We start from the raw sequence: 14,803 nt of genomic DNA, 5'->3' as shown, positions 1-14,803 counted from the left end.
TGTACATTCAGTAGATGATCACTTTAGGTTTTAATGACCTTGGAGGGGTTATGTTTTTCCATGGAGTTACTGTTTTTTAATCAGTTTTTCCAGTGTATTAGACACAGGCAGGCTGCTTACTACATAAGGCATGTAAGTCTCATTACTTCCCCCCCCCCTTTGTTCTACATATGTTTATAATTCCCTTTGCTTGGAGAATTCTGTCTGTCAGGGTTTCTTCTGCTTTTTGTGCGTCATCCCACATTAGTAAATGATAGTGGGAACTTGTTCTGTATTTTAGGCTTCAGTGGCAAAACCCATCCAAACAGCAGATATGGCAACATCATAATGACGAGACTGGGCTGAGGCAGTTCTCATACACATTTCCTACAAATACCAGCTATTCCTCTGCTCTGACCATTGCTGAAGTAGTCCTCTTCCAAGCTTCAGTGCACAAGTCTGTTATATTGACAAACATAAATCCCCAGACTCCCATCTGTAAACCACTTTTGGTATAAGCCATGATCAATACACTCCCTCCCACAGAATGTATTTGGAAGATGAACTTTAGGTAGTCACTGTATGGCCAATGCTTCTTAGACTACACAACAGGAAAAAACTGTAGGGTGCACAGGTACAAAATACAGTCCTCATTTTTTTTTTTCCAGAGTTTACTGTATCTTTGATTAAGCAAGCTTTCATGGTCACTAGATGGCAGTATATCCTCCAAGATACAAAGAACCATCACAGTATGCATTCTAAATTGAGAATTAATGTTATTTGAATCAGTTCAGTCAGTATTAAATCACTTATTGTTGATGAAACAAAAAAATTAACATCAGTGTTTTAGTTTTCTTTTGAAGTGGCAGTTCTGAGAGTTCGGAAGAGTTCCTTTTTCCTCACTAGCATAGTAAGCTTTAAGTTATTAGTTGATTATTCTATTTGATTGAGGTTTTTAAGGATAAACACTCCAGCTAATTCTGGCATATTTACTGACCCACATGCAATTAACAATATCTAGAATTAGTAAACAGTATATTACATGTATGTATTGCTCTACCAAAATCTTTCTCCCTTCTTGTAATAGATTCCTCAAAGAAAAAATAATTACCATATTCCCCAATATTTGTAAAAAAATTTCAAGGTTTTTTTCCCCCCTGGAATGTCATAGAATACAAGAGCTGTTTTTAAATTTCAGTGGTAGTTTACTCATTTGTATTCCTTAGCTTCAGACTTGCCTTCAGATTGTACTACCAATATTACTTGCATATTTGATAACAATCTGAAAATTTTAAAATTTTCCATTTTTGTATCTGTGCAGAATCAATCTTATACTTTTTACACCCAGTTTCTTATAATACACCTGTGCAATTATTTCAAAGTATGATGACTGGAAACATACCATTACATTTTTTTTCTATGTATGATTTTCATTTTAATGATGCTGCTGGGGAAAATATCAAGTGTATGTAAATATCATTAGAAATTTAAGTCAAACAATTTGCAGTGTATATTTATTATACTTAGCAAAACATGGATGGCATATTTTTCTTCAAAGGGCATAAATATATTTTTTAGGAATTTAGCAAACAAACATATCCAGTATATGTTGCATTATTTAACCATGCACTGCATGCTGGATTTTCTTAACAGCGTGTCAATATTACATCAATATCATAATTAGAAATTTAGCAGTCAAATAGATTTGCAGTGTATGCTTATCATGATTAGCAAAGCATGCACTGCATATTTCTTTTAACAGCATGCCAATATCATCATTAGAAAATCAGCAATCAAATGGATCTGTAGCTGGTGCACGTGTCAAACATGTAACACAGAACCCAGAAGGACCTTCTTTAGCATAAGTTTATATTTGCTCATAATCACAAGAGCTATCTTGATACCATCTTTTACAGGAAAACCTTTAAAATACTGTTTCTGTAAACATAGTATGATATAAACCTTTTCCATAAACTCTAGTAATAGTGCATTAGGATTCATGAAGGTATCATAAAACGGTTTGTGAAACACTTATATTTTACAGCTTTTAACTTCACAGCAAAAAAGCTTTGATTTGGGGGGTAATCTTAGTACTGTGTATACATATGCAATTATTTATTACTAGTTCCTCTTTTTGCTTTAAATTGTATAAAAGGTTTTTAAATGCTGTCTCTGTTTATCTTATAAAGTTGTGGTTGTCTACTATTTTTTAAAATGAGATACAGTAAAAGAATGGCATCTTGGTAAAATGTATTTAACTATTTCATTAGAGTATAAAAAGTATAACTATAATAACATTCTAACTTGATGAAAATGTGAATAGCAGTAGATTCTAATTCTGTGCCATATGCTAGAGAATTAATGGCCACATCACTATCACTATAAATTAGCAAGCCCTCAAAGATTCTTCCAAATTACAGGTACAGATTTTCTATTTTGATATTGTTCTAATGTGGAGATTCCTGGTTATAAAGAACATGTATAGAAGTGAATATTTTTTTCTTTCTGATTTAATGTAATTTCTGAAAATGTTTGAAACAAATCAAACCAATTGTGTGCAGGCAGAACAATATAACAGTTTCAAAAATATAATGTTGTTGGAAAAATAGGAAGATGTAAATTGCTTCTGTGGCTTTTGTAAATAAGTTATTGCAGAGCAAAATTTTGGCCTTGAATCTTCTTTACCTATGAAACACCCATCTATTTTTAGATTTGCTTTAAACACAATAATGTAATAAGAAATAGCAGAATCCTACTTCAAAGAACTATTTGGGTAGTAAAAATATAGCCTCTTGATATTCTTAATCAACCAATTATCAATCTTCCTTCATATGCTTTGTGACTTGTGGGGTAATGGCTCCAGCGAAGCTGATAGTCAGCACCAGTCTGGACATTGTAGAATAAAGATTCACTTCTCCAGCATGCATGAGGTCTGTGCATCGGTCATTTCTCTGACATTTTGCAATAGGTGAGGACAAGGACATAGCATAGACTATTTAAGGCTGGTAGTTCAACCTTGCCTAACATTTCACCTTGGCTACTATTGTTTTAATAGCTCCATTTCCACACTGGATCTACTACTTCTATGGGTGTGGAAGCATGATTTTTATCTTTCCATTGGGTTGAGAATAATCAGGTCATCTACAGAAAGCAGCATGAACCCTGACATTCCCCATTTAAAACCAATGATCTGCCCAAACTCATCTGCCTTGTGTGTGTGCTTTAGGAATTTGATATTTCTTGATTTTTTTTCTAAACAGATTGATTATTATAGTTTTTGTGTTGATGATCTATTGTTTGCTGCATTTAACAAGTTAATCTGCTGTAGTCATGGTAATTGTACATTCTATACCTGCACCAGAGGCATCAATGCCCTGTGGGAGGCAGTCATGTGACTGCTACACAGAGATTTTTGATGTCATCAATTGTGTCCTCTGTGCCTATATCGAATGTAAAGGTCATGAACTTTAGGCTCAGTAATAGCAGAAAATAGTGCTGGATGAAGAAAAAAGCCTTCTATAGGCTAGCATGGAGAGTACAAAGCTCTAACAGAAACTGCTGACAACTAAGCTTTCCAAACTGTCAGGTACTTATGCTCAGCTGATGCAATAATAATTTACACAGAACAATAAGCTGTATTGCTGAATATAATATTCTTTTTTCTAATGACTCATTATCCTAGGATGATGAGATGAGTAGAATATAAGTGTATTAAAAACATAATTGCTTTTCTATTCAAACAAAAGCATGCAGTGTATACATGGTGACAAATGCCTAATGAATAGTAGTGGGTTTTTTGTTCAGTTTCAGTTTATGGCAGTGCTTGCCATAACTGCATATTTAAAATCTTAATTGCTTTTCATTCTAACAGTTACCTGATAGTTCCTTTTGGTTGGAGAATCCAGTTTACAGTACAGGAGAAGCTGCCTTTTCTTTTTAAATGTTGATTGATAACATTTCAGATCTGATTTTTTTTTCTAATTCATGTCTAAACCTTTTTTAATTTGGTGCTAACAATGGGGAAGATCTAGATACTTTATAAAACACAAATATTTGTGTAAGATGTTAAAGCTGACACATGTACGTGTAGCGCACTCTATCAAACAAAACACTGTAGAAAATTTTACCATCAGAATATACTAGGAATATATTTTTGTATGCATATATGTATAGTCAGTTTATGTCTGTTTCTTGGATATAGATTGTCTCTCTGTTGGCTTTTTAATTTTTTAAATATTGTATTTCATGGCTGTGATGTTAACTATATTTCGCCAGAGCTGATATAACACTTCATGAATGCTACCATGACTATAAAATACAGTTCAAGTCAGGCCTTAAACAAAATCACAATAAATACAGCAAAATCTTGGGAAAGGTTTTTCTTATTAGACAGCACTGTCCCTTTTAAATATGTGGCAATCCCTAAACTCCACTTCAGAATTCCCAGTTTTCAGTCCTGAAACACAAGGTGCATTCTGAAGATTTGAAAGCTATTTTTTCCCCACTTAGAAAATAGCAAATCCTTTCTAGTGTAGACAAGACCTGAATGGACTTCAGCCAAATTGATATGAGGCACCTTTGAACCAAAATGAAGAGAGTCTATACAGAGTGGTTGCACTGATTTCATTAATCAAGTCTGATTTAATAACATTGCTATGATTTACTGTTATAGAAAAAGGCTTCAGTTACATTAAAGCAACTTTGCATTACTCTGGCAGTGTTTAAAGGAACCTTAAAGTGGGTATATGTTACCTTTGCACACCCACTTTAAGGTTCTTTTACACTGCCGGAGTGGTATGAAAGAACCTTCAGGTAGCAGAGAGTCTGATCCAATGTCCGTGGAAGAGCATAAATCTCTGTGTGCAGCTCATTAAGGGAGAAAACATTTTCAGACAGGTAACATTTGTTTCTCAATATATAGGGCCACATTTCTTTGATCTGCTGAATTTCATCTATACAGCAATGCAGTTTTAAAACCAAGAGAAACTAAATATGACAACACAGCTATCAGTGCTGGTGTTGGAAACAGTTATCTTAGTGTTTCTAACACATCAATTGTATCCACTAAACACTATGGATGCTTTATGTATTATTTCTAAAGGGGTTATTAAAATGGGTTTCGCCAAATCCTGAGATTATCAGTTTTTAATTGGACCCCAAATCAGCAATAATCTCACACTTTTTGTTGGACACCTGCACCAGTGTGGCATGTATCCCAGGACTGAGACCTTCAGTTTTCATTTGCCAACGAACGATAAACATCAAACATTTTCTACCCCAAACTTTAATTCCCATCAGTACTCTGTAGGCCACTGAGAGATTTTCCCCATCTTAAGTGACTTTTTTGGCTCCTTGCCCGCAAATTATTCCAGCTTCCATTTTCTGTCTACTGCCGTATTTTGTTTTTCTTTCTAGAGGATGAAACTATTCTCATGAGTTTTCCTTTGGAGCTGCCAGATATATTTCTATCTGAGATCACTGGCTGCAGAGAAGGCATAGCAAATAACTTTTTTTTTTTTTAAATGTTTAATATTTTAAACAGTAACCAAAATATTTTGATTAGTAGAAATAGAAAATAATTATAAAAAGTCAATTATATGAAACTTGCCCCTGTAAATGTCCAAATTCACATATATTTTTATTTAAGGAACATTGTTTGTTGTGGGGGAAGGAGGAGAAAACAAAGTCTCTGGGGGAGGGGCGGGGAATAACAACAGCCAAATAACTCAAAGCCATCCCTACCTTGTATTCTCCCCACCCACTACCATTGCCCCCACTATTTCTGTTCTCAGATCATTTGTTGCACATGCAGAGGAGGAATGGGATATGAATAGATATCATCAGATATACTGACAGAGGAGAATAGGTTGCGATTAGATAGTGATGTGCTCTTATTTTAATGCATAGTTGTGTTTGTAACCTTTGTTTTCATGACTGGCTGTACATCTGGAGAAGATTCTGTTCCTTTTCCACTTCAATTTATTCTGTGAGATTTTTTTTCTGCCCTCCCCCCAACTTTCCAGACTTTTAAAAAACTTTTCTTACTATAAGCCAGTCTGTGGGAGGAGTGATGTTTATCTTGTTCAACAAGTCATTAGGAGAGTGTTTATGATGACCCCTTTTATTTAAAATTTCAAATCTCCAATTTAGTTGGCTGTGGGATTGGCAGGATCTGGGCTGATTTTCTATTTGTAAACAGTTCTAATGGTGGGATTTTTTAATTATTATTATTTTATTATTTTTAAATTTCACTTCACCACTCAAGCTATGTCTACACTGGGCTGGGGAGGGGGTAAAATGTGTTAACACAAGTTAGCTGCTTATGTTAAAGTCTGTATGAATGCCTATTAAGCAGCTTGACCGAGTAAAAAAGCTCACTTGCTCTTTCTTCACTGCTATTCTAACCCAGGTTAACTAACTTGAATTAAAACACACGTTATTTGTAATGCAGAAATATCCTGAATTTTTTATTCCACTGAAGTGATCCTACATCCCAACATGTATCTTATTTTGTTTTTCTGGTTTTCAGGGTGTAGGGTGTCACGATTCGCAGGGGGGAGAGAGAGTAAACATGGTTGTCTGTATGTTTTTGTTGGAAGTTGGTTTTTCTGCATGCTCAGAAGTGTTATACTTCACCACTGTAACTAAACCTAGGGATTGTGCTTTCATCAAGTAAATTGCTAAACCTAGTTTAGATTTTGGAAACCGTGCACTCTGAAAACATTGTAAGTATAGCTTCAAGACAGAAATGTATGGTGTAGTTGGACCAATACCTATCATCGTGACATGGATATGTATTTGTACACCATAGACTTGTCTTCAACAGTGATTTCATTCAGTTGTTCCCATTTCTCTCCCCACTCCAGCCCCCGATCCAGACATAAAGCTTCAACAATTGTGTATTGCGGGTGGAATCACTTGAAGCAGCTGGCTCAGTCTGAGCTATAGAGCAGGTCTCAAGTTCTGCTACTCAATCTCTATCTAGTGTGGACACATTTCAGTGCCATTTTCTGCTCTTTGGCCAGAAGTCACCTACCACTGCATATCTGAATGCTTTGTATCAGGAATCACAATCGCGTGTGATGTCCAATACCAATAATTTCTGGAGTTCTTACACAGTTTTATTCAAACAAAGTTCCCACTGAAATCAAGCAAATTTTGTTTGTGTAAGGTCTTCAGAATTTCCCCTAGGGTGAAGTAAAGTGCAATTATCTATGCGCAGGAGAGTAATGACTTCATATACCTGATTTCTGGAGCAGGAACTATAGCATACTTTACCCTGTAAATATATGCCTACATCATCAATGTGGAAATAAGTATTTCACTAATCTCTGTATGTTCTACATATAAACCCACAAAGGAAGCATGACTTTGCTGAAATGAATGGTGCTCACTCAATGTAAGAATTGTACAAAGTTCACTACCACTGTGACTGACATAGCTATACTGGCCTGGAAAGTACACTGTTAATAAATTAACAGCTTGGACAGAGTCTGTAACACCTCAATAATTATTTTGGCATATGCTATAGCAGACTCAGTGTGGCTATCTTATGCCATCATTGTAGCTTTTACATGTGTTTGTGATGTGGCTTATTTATGTTCCATAAGCACGTTTCAAATAATCTCTGATGCCATACAGGCAAGTAACTAAGTTTCTGTAGAGTAGCAATGTATTAGTCAGTAAATGAACTCACTTTCTGTGCATGTTTGCAAACTCTGTATTAGCACATTTATTTCAGGTGTGCGAAAGACCTTCCAAGCTTGAACCTGTGGTAACATAAATACTCAAGGAGAGAAAGGGCTGGGGGGAGGGGGATAAAATGCATGTCTTCAGTATTCAGACAGCATATTCGCAAAACTTGCTTTCTGCTATCTGGGAGGTCATTCTCATGAATATAGTTTTCAAACATGTGAAACCAATGTTTACATTAAGGGCTTATTAGGGCAAGGCAGAAATGCAGAATGAGGTATAAGTGGAAAAGCTAGTCATTCATGTCCCCAAATATGTTGTTTTTAGGAAAGAGTACAGTACACTTAGGATTTCCTGGAGCAGAATCTTAACCCAGCAACATAAATTGTACTCCAGTCACATTAATGTACTACATCTGAATCTGTGCTATTTGACTCCCAAGGTAATTCACATCACAAGAAAGTCTAAGTTTTTTGGTTTATTGTCATAGACTCCCCCTGACCCTCCAATATTATATAATTAGTCTTGGCAGAATTAGATTTTTATTTTTATCACTTTGATGGGCAATAGCCGTATTTTATTTGTAAGCAATTTTTTTTTATTTCACAGTTGCAGGAAACTATTGGGGGAGGTGGGTGTCAAACAATTATTTAATGGCATCAGACATTGTGATTCAAATAAAACTTTATAACTATTAAAACAAAACGCATTAATCAAAATATACAAAGAAAATATCCTTAATTCAAATTTCAATTTCACAAACAGCATTTTTCTTTCTTTGCCTATCTATAAATTTTGGTTACTATTGATAGAAGTATGTGTATTCTTCTATTGTGTGTATGATGAAATTGACATTTACCCATCAAAAATGAATCCTTCCAAGCTCCCCTTTCATATCTCTATTATGATGTTGGATATATGCACTGATACAGTAGATACTAAACTACAGAATGAATCGTGAGTTGCATGTGATTCTTCCTGAGTTGAATGGTTTCCATGGGACTTTAAGAACGGATAAACTGTCAGAAAAATAGGGACATTATCAGCCCCTTTCCCTGTAACTCCCATGCCAGCCAAACAGCCCTTAAAATTTATGTTCATCCCTCAAAATCACTTTGAACCCAAACTTGCTTACTGTGTTGGAATTTTTCAAATAACCATTTCCCCCCCCACCACCCTGCCACATTTGTACTGATAGCTGTAGTATGCTTGCACAGTTCAAAGAGCCAGAGCAGAAGCAGCAGCAGAGCAGTTGAAATCCTGTTGTCTCAGAATGTGGTAGCGGATTATCCAGGTAGGTGGCAGAGGATATTTGGGACGCCAACTATTTGGCCCCATGAAGATGGATTGGGATAGTTTGTGTTCACAGCATCCTTCTACTTGCACTTTCATTCAAGCAAATGAAGGCAGGTGAAAAGAACACAATTCTCTATATGGTGGACTCTAGTCTACTATATAAGATTATGTTCAGAAAACATTATACAATACAAAGCAAATATCTTTCTCTAGGGCTGTTTAATTAAAAATAGAATATTCTACTGTACTGCACATTGTCTTGCTGTTGTAAATGTATTCCAGAGTCCTATTTGGAATTACCTGAAAACAAAAGTGTAGTCATTTTGCAGGCAGACATAGTGGAGACATTCAGAAGTTTCATATTGCAGTAGTATAATATAGTTCAGCCAGCAGTTAGCCGCCTTCTGGTTTATTGCAGTGTGGAACATTGGATTTGGACACTAGTGTCTTACCCCTGTGGACCTGAATTCAAATTCTATACTAAGCCACAACAGAAAACGTTGGGTCCCATTAGTACATATTACAGCAACTCACCTTCTCACTGTAGAAGTTATTGAAATCTCTGACCTGGCGTGTCTGTCTTTGTAATGATCTAGCATATTTTAAAGTACATTTGAAATTTTACCTTTTGCTATTATTGTCTACTATTTTTCTTTGTACTCAAAGCCAAACCATTTGTGAACTACAATTAAAATCTGAGGCTGGCAACACTGAAATTTTCCAACTTAAAAGTGGGGACAGGAGGAAAACACAATTTGCTGGGGAAAATTCAGTTATTGGAGGTGGAGGGGATGGGGGTGTTTCACATATATTTATTGTACTAATGGAGAAATAGCATGCAGAAATTATTTTGGTGGATTTGTTTTAACAGGGCATACAGTAGAACTTGCCTGTAGTGAACTCAGAGTAGCTTTGAGAGTCAAAGCCTTATCTAGCTCCTTTTTTCTCTTGCTCTTCTGAGGCTGGCCTTAAAGGTGTAATGATATTGTATTCAAGTCATGATGAGGTTAACAAGTTCTGAACCTTGCTGATTTTGAAATATATCTGCACTGTTGGGAACATTTGCCAACCAATCAGATAGCAGGATTTCTTTATATTAATTTTACAATACAATCTGCCAGTGACAAGGGAACAAGAACTTTCAGAATGGTTTTCCCCCGGTGAAGACCATTTGAAAAGTAAAACTTCCTGCAGTGAGAGATTTATTAAGTGAATTCCTGCAAGGAGGAGAGAGGTCTACAGGACAGTTGCTTTCCTGCCATTTTCAGCATGGGAGGGCCTGTAGAAAATGCTGCACTTTTGAGTTGTGTCCACTGTTAAACAACACTCATATGCATACATTAAATCACTTTGTTGCAATACCAGACTACTCCTCCTGCTTTCTTAACTTTATATACTTTTAAGCCTCCCCAGTGATGTACTTCCAAGTGCTGTGACTATGTGCACATTTAGAATGGAACAGATTGTATCCTTAGATAGCTGTATGTATTGTGACACAGGAGAGCCAGGGAGCAGTGGATAGTGGTAGCAGGGAAGTATATAAACCCTAGGTTAATTAAGGTGTGGTTCCCTGTAGACTAGGGAGGGTTGCTACAGGTTAATTGGAGCACCTGTAATCAATTAAGGCCCTGTTAGAAACCTAATAAAACCCCCTGCTTCAGGCAGTCAGGGGGAAGGAAAGAGGACTGGAACTTGGAGGTGTGATGTGAGACTTGGAGGAACAGAAAACCGGAGTAAGGGAGACCCTGCCCCAGCATTTAAGGACCGAAGGTACCCCACCCAAGGGGGAAGAGGATAAGAACCTGCAGGGGTTGTGAGGGGCTGGGACTCAGAGTGAGGAGCAAACCCAGACTCCTCCCCCACTTCACCACCTTCCTGGGCCACTAGTGGGGCCCTCAGTGCCCCAAGAGCAGGGGTAAGGGGTGCTATTTTAGTGCCCCCCCACCAAGAAAAGCACAGGACCCATCATACTATATTGACCATCTTGTCACAGTATGTATGTCTCATTAATTTCACTGGGAGTTGTGTGTGTGCACTTCTTAGAACAGCATTTGGCTAAGGGTGTTTTCTATGTAGGATGGGCAATGCATAGTCTATTGGATACTATTATATTATTATTTTTATGTTGTCTGTATGGTTGATGCTCCTTCACTACCTTTAAGGAAAAATCCTGAAGTAATCTAGTAGTGCAAGAAATAGTGTAATTATTACCATCTTCCTGTGGTTTGGTGCTGTAGTTATATTTATCGATGTTAATCAGCTTCCATTTGGGAGAGAGAGAGTGGCTTTGTTGTGACAACCATTTTTTTTTATATAATGATGAGGGACTCCTGTCCCATATGGCAAGAGTGAATAGAGCACTTAACCAGAATTTTCAACTAACTGTGTGTTGATCACTAAGTTGAAAGGATTTGAAATGTTGCCATGTAAACTGAGCACTCTAGGCAGCTGAGCATTCACTAAATGAATGGAACCCTCAACCAGTGCTCAACCAGCATGCAAATTTCTGAACAAACAAAACTCTTTTGTTGAAATATGGATGTGTAGAAACCTAGGCTATGTACACACTACAGTTTAAGTCAGTATAAATTATGTTGTTCCAGGGTGTAAATAAGCCCCCCCGCCCCCCCGAGCGACGTAAGTTACTCTGACCAATGTGCCAGTGTGGACAGTGCTATGTTGGTGGGTGAGCTTCTCCCACCAATATAGTTATCACCGCTTACAAGGGCTGGAGTAATTACATTGATGGGAGAGCTTTCTCCTATTGGCTTGGAGCGTCTGCACTAGGAATTCCACAGCGGTGCAGCTGTGCTGCTGTAAGCTCTGTAGTGTAGCCAGTGGGGAAAGTGAATGGACGAGAGAGAACTGAACTAAAAGTTGAGGGGTGGGGGAAGGAGGGACAGAAATGAAACGTGGATAAAACAATTACTGTTTTTGGTCTTGTACTCTGTTCCAGCCTGGGATGACAGTAAATTTCAGGTGTCAGCCCCTGTTGCAGAACCCAACAGTCAGAAAAATATGAGTCCTTATTTGGCATAGCATATTTCTCTGGGTAATCCTTCCAAAAACAAAGGATACAAAGTCACAGGTTAATTGAGAAAATAGTGCAATAGTCCTTCCTTTTTAATAAGCATCTATCTAGAATACGTGGCCAGTTGTGGTCTCACAGCTCAGTGTAGTTGTCAACTCCCTGTGTTTAGTTTTGAAGAGGGATGGGGCTTGACTTTTCCACGCCTTTACTGTCCCTTGTACTCACTTGACAGTCTGTACCCATGTGTTGTTTCTTGTGGTATGCTTAGATTATAAACTCTCTAGGGCACAAATCATCATCTTTTTTCTTTTTTAATATAAAAAAGCTTTTCATAGGAGTGATAAATCCAACAGTTGAATACACACTCTTATGAGAGAACTCTTTTGGCGGAACTAGGAATCAGAATTTGAGCCATTTGGTGGTGTTTAGGTCTGAACTGCCGCAGCAGTTTTTATAATTACGGAGGGGACCAGGCAAAAACCTCAGGTGTGAATGCCGTTGAATTGTAAGGGTAATGGAAATGGTGATTTGAATTCAGATTTTATTCTATATATTAGAACTTGCTCCTTTTTTTTCTTCTCCTTTTTGGGTTAAGTTTAAAAAAAAAAAACAGCTAAATGGGAGAGATTTTCTAGAAATGGAAATCTCCATTCCTCTGGATATTGGAGTTCTCATGAAATGGCAAAAATCTTGCAAGATTTCTGCCAGTTTGGGACAAAAATCTCAGCAGAACAACTCATGAGAATTTGGTGTCCCAATTTGGCCTCAAACCTGAAAAATAAGCCTTAGCCTTAACATGATACAGTTCTGGTCATTTAAGCTATGTTTATACTGGAGACCTTACAGCAGCAGAGCTGTACCAATGCAGCTGCAATACTAAGATCTTTCGTGTAGTTGCTCTATGCTCCCATTAACATAATTAAAGCACCTCCAATGAGTGGTGGTAGCTATGTAAGTGGGAGAAGTTCTCCCGCCGACATAGCGCTGTGCTCACTACCACTTATGCCGGCCAAACTTATGTTGCTCCAGGGGGAATGGGGGTGTATTTTTTTTCCTTGCACCTGAGCAATGTAAATTTTGCTGGCATAATTCACATTACAAAGAACTCACCATTTACACTAGTTTAAACCTGCAAATGACCCTGCGACTTTTTTGTATTACTGCAGGCTTTGGAAATGCCTGCAATTTTAGGTATTTCTGAACCTTCTTTGGTTGTCATCTCAGTATTCTGTAATTTTTTTCTATCCCTCTGTTTATATACCCTCTCCAAATTCCAAAGCTCACCAGCACATCAGGATTATTATTTACTTCCATAGATGTTGCCCTCTAGATTAATGACCTCTGGAGTAGTGTGAACTTGCCTTAGTGTATCTAGCCATTCTGAATGTTTGTTTGTTCTTCTTGTCCTCCTGTTTTCTTGGACCATTCTGGAATCACTGACGTGGCCACCAAGTTCAGGAGGTACATGCCAGTGGGGAATTCGATCCCTTTCTGCATCCTGGTCTTACCTTAACCACTACCACCTTAATGTTGCTATAAAGAACTAAGCTAAAGTCCATTGGACATTGTAGTCCTGTTAGTGTTTGACATTCCTTCAAAATATTATGTGATGCAACAGTTTCAATTCAGATTTAGTTATGAACAGGCTCTTTCATTGGGGAGAGGGAGTGTGTGTGTGTGTGTGTGTTTGGTTTCTCAACAAAGGAAAAAAGATGGGAGCAGAGTCTTTTTATAGCAGCTTCTATTTTCAACAGATTAGTTGACAACATTAGTAATCTGTAGATATCTACAACCCATCTTGATTTCTGTGTCTCCCCTAGTCCTCCCCCAAACTCCTCCTCACCCCCCCCCAAAAGAGAGGAAAAACAAGATGAAAAGAATGTAAATAAATGTCTGCCTGAAACAGAGAGCTGTGCGCGTCTGTTGACATTAGTGTATTGTGGAGTGATCCAGATGCACGATAGTCATCAAATTTCTATCAATACTAATTTACTAATATCAATAATAATCTGTTTCCCAGTGGATCAGCTTTCCCAGTCAGGGCCTGTGTGCTACTTACAGCTCTCTGAGCCCTTCAACTAAGGTGTCAATAAAACTGACTGCTTTTCTGGGGCTATTGACAGTTATTAAAAATGACCTTGATGTAATTTCATGCCTATCAAAACAAGGGCCATATGTTAAGGATTATGAAAAGCTACAGTGAAGGAAAGCAATGACAGGCTTGAACTGGGAGGGGGAGGATGTCGGCATATGTGAAGATTATTGGCTTCCCCACACTCCCCTCCATCTTAGAGCAGTGAGCTATGCCCCTTGGTAGATAACTGTTATGCTAAAGGCATAATTGGAACAATTTAGAGCTCAGGGGTAAATTTTTTTTAAGAGCTGTCATAGCATATCATCTCAACAGTTAATGTGGCGTAAAATATCATAAACACTGCTGAGGACCCTTAAGTACATACAGCAAGGACCGATCAATAAAATCTTTCCCTCACCGAGAGGAATACTGGGAACACTCTCACTTGCTTTCTTCTTCTGCCATTTTGTATGCATATGGAGCTTTTAACCAGGGCTTATTGTCATAAATTTGAAACAATAATTCCAAAAGATCCCAAGCACAGCAATCAATAACCAGATTTTTATAAAATCTACAAAGCATAAGTATGAAGAGCAGAATAAATAAGTATTTATAAGGAATAGAAATAGAGAGATGTGTATGGTAAATCTAACATTTTAATATATAACAATGTATTAACTTTAAAACTTCCTTTTTCACCTGAAAGATTAATGATTCTAGTCAACTCTTTG

General features: G+C 37.3%; 1 long non-coding RNA gene across 6 annotated transcripts in view; it reads left to right on the top strand.

Moving 5' to 3' along the window:
- The window catches only part of LOC135981662 (uncharacterized), a 222,574-nt gene that overhangs the window by 40,291 nt on the left and 167,480 nt on the right, over nt 1-14,803 (top strand). For 3 of the 6 annotated variants that reach the window (XR_010598800.1, XR_010598797.1, XR_010598802.1), the window contains exon 1: nt 10,643-10,737. The exons of 2 other annotated variants lie outside the window; for them this stretch is intronic. This is a non-coding gene — a long non-coding RNA (uncharacterized LOC135981662). Of the gene's footprint in view, nt 1-10,642; nt 10,960-14,803 lie in introns of those variants that run through there. One more of the 6 variants, XR_010598799.1, reaches the window with a different exon arrangement.

This window comes from Chrysemys picta, chromosome 2 (assembly GCF_011386835.1).
Source record: "Chrysemys picta bellii isolate R12L10 chromosome 2, ASM1138683v2, whole genome shotgun sequence".
NCBI classification, from domain to species: Eukaryota; Metazoa; Chordata; order Testudines; family Emydidae; genus Chrysemys; species Chrysemys picta.
Note: the sequence above shows the minus strand (reverse complement) of the source record. Positions and strands in the feature narration are given on the sequence as shown.